We start from the raw sequence: 6,602 nt of genomic DNA on the forward strand, positions 1-6,602 counted from the left end.
CCATTGTCCAAAAAGCTAAAACATAAGATGGCACCATGTAATTGTTTTGTGTCGAACTTTCAAATCAAAGGTACCACTTTGTTTTCTTTTATACAAGTTTTTTTTTGCCTCTGAGATGAGTTTTGTTTTTGCCACTCCATCGGATATGATTATATATATAAATAGACAAATGATGCCGTCAGGTATTGCGCCGAATAGACAACTTGATGCTGGCTGCTGTCTGGTCTAGTAGACCGCTTAGGTCATGTTAAAGGATTGCAGTGCGCTACTACGATATAAGATGCTCGGACACAAAAACTAAGGACGGAAGGCGCTTTTCCAGTGTTGTATTCCTCCTTTTGTTTGTATCCAAGCGTCTTGTTTCACAGCAGCGCACACAATCATTCAACATGTACGATCACCTAGCCTCAAATTTAGCTCTTTTATTATTTCATGGGTATGAGAAGGAAATTCACGGAAGAATAAAAATTGGGTTGGAACGCATACGGCAGACATTGTCAGCTCCTGACTGGAAGCTTACCCTTATCATTAAAAAGAAAGGTGCACAATCAATGCATTCTACCGGTGCTAACGTATGGGGCAGAAACGCGGAGACTGACGAAGAAGCTTGAGAAGAAGTTAAGAACCGCGCAAAGAGCTATGTAACAGAGAATACTAGGTGTAACGTAAAGAGACAGAGATCGGTGCGGATCAGAGAGCAAACAGGGATAGCCGACATTCTAATTGACATTATGAGAAAAAGAAATAGAGCTGGGCAGGCCATGGAATGCGTACTTTAGATAACCGGTGGGCCATTAGGGTTACAGAATGGGTGTCAAGAGAAGGGAATCGAAGTCGATGACGGCAGAAGACTAGGTGGGGCGACGAAATTAGGGAATTTGCAGGCGCTAGTTGGAATTGGTTGGCGCATTACAGGGGGTACATGGAGATAGCAGGGAGAGGCCTTCGTCCTGCAGTGGTCATAAAATAGGTTAATAGTGATGATGATGGCGATTGTGATGTATGTCACTATTTACTGCCTCCTTAGACGTATTCAAGCGACGTTACACTGGAAAGGCTTAGGAGTGAAGATCAACGGCGGATGTCAACAACCTTCGGTTTGCAGATTGTTCAGCGACAATGGGGATGAATTGTTAGAAATGGTTGAGGACCTTAACCTGGAAAAGGAAAGTGAAAGGCTGAAGGATTAATATGCAGAAGACAAAGGTAATCTTGAATAGCCCGGTAGGAAAACAACAAGAATCCATTATCGCCAGTCAGCCTCTAGAGTCTGCGCAGGAGTACATTTATCTAGGTCAATTACTTACAAGAGATCCTAATTATTTTTATTTATTTATTTATTTCGGATACTTTCCTGGCCCGAAGGGATTACAGAAAGGAGTGGTAAGTGAAAGAAAAGTACATAGTTATACAATAATAGGTATTACATAATGGCAGAAAATACAGCAGTCTTGAAATTGCCAACGTCAGAAATGGCAGCGATGGAGGGAGGAAGGTCGTTCCAGTCGGCGCTGGTTTTAGGAATAAAAGAACCATGACACATCTTTGTTCTAAAATATGGAATACCAACTTTAAACATGTGATCGAAACGGGGTGAAATGTATGAAGGGCGAGTAATAAGATGATCCTTTAATAGTGGGTTGTGGTGATACAGCCTGTGGAAAAGACACAGTCTAAAACATTTACGGCGCAATGAAAGCTCCGGTAATTCAAGTGTATTTTTCATGGAAGTAATGCTGGCGTAACGGGAATAGTTAGATAAGATGAAACGTGCTGCGCGATTCTGGGTGGATTCTAGTGTGTTTATCAGTGTGATTTGATGAAGATCCCATACGGTGGTTGCATATTCTAGCTTTGGTCGCACTAATGTTTTGTAGAGGGTAAGCTTTATCGGCATAGATGCAGCAGTGAAATTTCGACGCAAGTATCCAAGAACCCAGTTAGCATTATTAGTGACGTGTTTGATGTGCGTATGCCATGATAAGTTACGTGAAATATGGACACCTAGGTATTTGTAAGACTTGACGGATTCAAGAGAAGTATCGTGAAGTAAGTAAACACGCGTGTTGTCAGTGTTAGTGCGGCTTGATACATGCATTGTTTTACATTTATTAACGTTTAGTCGCATGAGCCATTTATCGCACCAGTTGGATATGCTTCTAAGATCGTCTTGAAGCTTATCAGAATCAGTGTTGTTAGTTATTTTGCGATAAATGACGCAGTAATCTGCGAAAAGCCTAACAGATGAATGGGAAATGCATTTAGGAAGGTCGTTTATGTAAATCAGGAAAAGCAGGGGTCCCAGTACCGATCCCTGTGGTACACCCGATGTTACGGAAGTGCGAGAGGATGAACATTCATTAGCTGAAACGTACTGAGTTCGATTAGACAGAAAGCTTTTAATCCAGTTTAGTACATTAGGGTCAATGTTAAGCATGCTAAGTTTAAGAATGAAGAGATCATGTGAAACAGTGTCGAAAGCTTTTGCAAAGTCCAAAAACACGCAGTCTACATTATGAGAAGAATTATGAGAAGAAAATTTACAGAAATAAAAATTCGTTGGAGTGCATACGGCAGGCATTACCAAATCCTGACTGAGAGCTTACCACTGTCGTTGAAAAGTGCACAGCCATTACATTCTACTTGTGTTAACATATGAGGCAGAAACTTGGAGGTTAACAAAGAAGCTTAAGAACAAGCTAAGGACTGCGCAAACAGCGATGAAACGAAAAATGTTCGGCGTAACCGTAAGAGACATTAAGAGAGCGGTGTAGATATGAGAGCAAATGGGGATGGCAGAATTTCAGTTGATAATAAAAGAAAAAAATGGGATCGGGCTGGTCATGCATGGCGTAAGGCAGATAACCGATAAAGCATTAGAATTACAGAACGGGTGACAAGGGAAGGGAGGCACAGTCGAGGACGGCAGAACATTAGGTGGGGTGATGACATTAGGAAGTTTGCAGATGCAAGTTCGAACAGAGATAATTCAAGATTGCTGGGAGGGGCCTTCGTTCTAACAGTGGACATAAACATAGGCTGAGATAATGATGATGATTATGTGTTTGAGCAAAAAAATTTCACCACTGAGTATGTACAACCGGATATGTGGCATCTCCTCGCCAGTCCCCCAGATTGGATTTTCCACAGTCACAGAAATATGAAGCTTTAAGTGTACATCTGCGTCGTACTTTGCCGTGCATACATTTTTCATCATTCTTGCTTCGACAAGCCTCATACGGCACCACAGAGCTAATAAAGTAAATATAGCAGCTGAAGTCATTGTGAAAATGTCTAGTGACGCAACATTACAAATATCCACAAGGGCTCGTGCCAGCGTTACCCGTCATCGACACTTATTCTTTAATAAAATAAATCGCGTGATAGAGAAGTAGCGTGTTCCTGGTTTACTGTACGCGGATGAGATTTTGTTAGCCAGCGGTAAGATGGATACTCATCTCCTGTACATGTGTGTGAAAAAGAGGGCGAAGCTATGGGATTTTAATTTCATCGTATTTATTGAAAGCCGACTACAGTTCAGGGAAACGAGATTCAAATGGTAGGTGAGTACAAATACCTAGGTGGGAAGCGGCACGTAGAAAAATAGGAATAGTTAAAGCGAAAAAAATAGTGTGGTCATGATGAACAGATTCGCCTAGAAATACAGTGAATATGAAGTAGCATATGCAGAAAAGGGTAATGGACAGCGGGATTACGTTAGACAACTCTAGGTTGCGCTGCAAATCTGAGCTGAAGTCTGGACAGAGGATTTATGGGGAGCTCTTGAAAGACTCTGTGCACAAAGGAAAAAAAATCATGCAATAGGGATACTCAGGCTAGGCGTTCTTCAAAGTGCGGGAGTCTAAAAAAAAACTTAGTACTCCATCGAATTACGACTGAGTAGAGCCAAAGTGGATGGGCGGCGAGGTTATTTATGCACCTGCATAGGAAAAGCATTCACTCACAGAGTAGAAAAAAATAGTACAGAAAAAAAAAGATTTACGAGAAATGAAAGTACTGTGCAAATATATGGCACACTGAACAGTATGGTATTGTCATGCAGTGCCATACGGTTTCAGAATGCCCGATAAAAGCGAAATTATACAAAGTTTTTCTCGTGGGAACTATTCCCGCATAGCGTGTGGAAATTAAACCATATATAGCGTGTTCTGGTGTTCAGGGCATTTCCTCAATCTCCTGATATTTGCGACGTGCCCAGTCATACTTGCCTAGTTATACCTTCTGGATATTAGTCTCCTCGTCGCTACTTTTACATGTTAGGGCAACTTGAATTCTTTTGATTGCTTCATCGATTTGGGCTTCAAGGAACTTACAGTCTATTGCAATGTGCTGAACCGTTTTATTCGTTTTCTAAGGGGTTGGACTTGGCACGTCGAGTAGACATGTCAGAGCTGAGTAAATCTTCTGCAAGCTCCCATTTATGATTATGCTGAACGTACAATTTTATTGCAGAAGCTGCTTGGGGTTTCTCGGACGATTTCGATCGGAAATGTAAGTCTATTTTGTGCCTCAATTTCATACACCTCAGACAGTAAATTCAAGATTGTTTACGGACGCAGGCGAGCGAAGTCGCCTTGCTATTTTAGCAGTGCGAGAAAGTGAATATCAGCATTGGAGAGGCCGTTAGCTCTTAAACGCGGTAACTTTATTATTTACTACCCAGCGTATCCATAGATGCTATGCCAACTTTGATACTTCAAAATTTTGATTTAAGCGCGGAACACTTAACGCTCCGGGTTAGTAGCGTTTTTGATGTACTGGAGCACATCAAAAACTGATTTCTGTTTCTGTTTTGGGTAGCTCAACGAGCTCGTAACTTTCGAACACATATACTAATAAATTTTTACTCGAGTGACATTTCTTTTTGTTGTTTCTTTCTTGCTTCATACAGCACGCGGTCGATTTTGGCCATACGACGCAAAGTCGACGTTTACAAACTTGTCCGGATCCTTCGAGAGCCTCGATCCATTCGGCCGGCAGCATCACGGAAGTATGTCTTGGACGTTAATGACTTCCTTAAATGCCATCTTGCTCTAAGCCAACAGAAGGCCGATATCGAGGATACTTGGCCGAGACCGATCACTCGCCACGTGGTGTAGCCTGTACGTTTCATGTGTGTCTGTTTACCAGAAACCCGCGTTGGTTGCACTGAAAAGGGCACCTGGATAACTAGTACATACAATATGGTTGATTCCATGCTAAATAACCCCTCACCCTATAAAACCCGAAAATATTAAAAAGGTTGGTTGGGAAATACTTGCATACCTCAGATTTCAAGCTTGTGTAAGTACCTCGGAGTTCCCCCTCCCCCCCCCCCCCATCACTAACAATCTCTCTTCAAGAGTGCATGTTGACTCAATCGTATCTAAAGCCAATCGCATGCTTGGTTTTTTTTAAAACAATTTTTCACTTTCTCCTACAGCGCTCAAAAGACAACTAAACATCACTTAAGTTCGCTCTAATCTGGAATACGCCTCATCCGTTTGGGGCCCCAGTAACGCTACACTAATCAATAAGCTTGAAGCGGTGCTGAATTGCTCAGTTACCTTCGTTAAGTCTAAGTAACATCGCACTGCCAGCGTAACGAGCGTGAAATCCAGCTTAAACTTTCCTTTACTCGCTACCCGAAGAAAGCTGTTGCGGCTTTCTCTCTCATAAAATGTATCACAATAAACCCGTATTCAACGGAGATTGGATCAGACCAGCTCCCTTCATTTCACCGCGTCTAGACCACATGCTCAAAGCTAGCATGCCGACTTATGATACTGTCACTTATTCCCAGCCCTTCATTCCTAAAACATGTTTCGACTGGAATCATCTTCCTGCCTCGTTATTCAGAGTTACAGACACTGATTATTTCCGCAGATCACTCGCCAGCACAATCTGAGTAACAGTTCTTTTTTTCACATATCTGTTCAGTTTAGGCATTCTTCTGTTTTTTTTCCTTTGCACGTCTAAAAACATCCTTCCACTTGCGCGAAGAATTTATTTGATGAAATGATTCTTTATTGACTCATTGCCTTTTGCTGCTTTATTTTGTACCTTTTTCATACGTGTGATGTAGCCCCTCCCCTCTCCTATGCATTGTATGCCCTAAGCGTACAATAAATAAATAAATATTTAATAAAATAAATAATTACAATTAATTAGAATGAGAAAATAAATTTGATGCTTTAAATGTCTCGCAATGCCAGGTCTGGCGTTATAGATTATTATCGTTACGCCACCTGACAGCCGAATTTGACGACGTCGTGTGGCAATAATGCTACGTGTGATGAAATTCCTCCTGTTTCCCTCACTTACGGCAGCCACAGCGTTGACAGGAAAGGAGCGAGTTAGCGTATGATGACGTCGGGGCGCATCCAGTTTCTGGGTAGCGAAACTGGCTGGCAGAAAGAAATATCGTAGTAAATTGCGAAGGGGGACTCCGGCGCTTGCCAGCATGTTCCAATTATTCAAACGGTTGGGCTAGTTTTCTAACGCACAAAAAATGAAGATATCACGTCAGTGCTCGCCTAAGAACGTGTAAGAACGGGCTCTATGCGAAGTGGTTATTAAAACTAAACCTCACTTGACTGTGC

Source organism: Dermacentor variabilis, chromosome 10 (genome assembly GCF_050947875.1).
Source record: "Dermacentor variabilis isolate Ectoservices chromosome 10, ASM5094787v1, whole genome shotgun sequence".
NCBI classification, from domain to species: Eukaryota; Metazoa; Arthropoda; class Arachnida; order Ixodida; family Ixodidae; genus Dermacentor; species Dermacentor variabilis.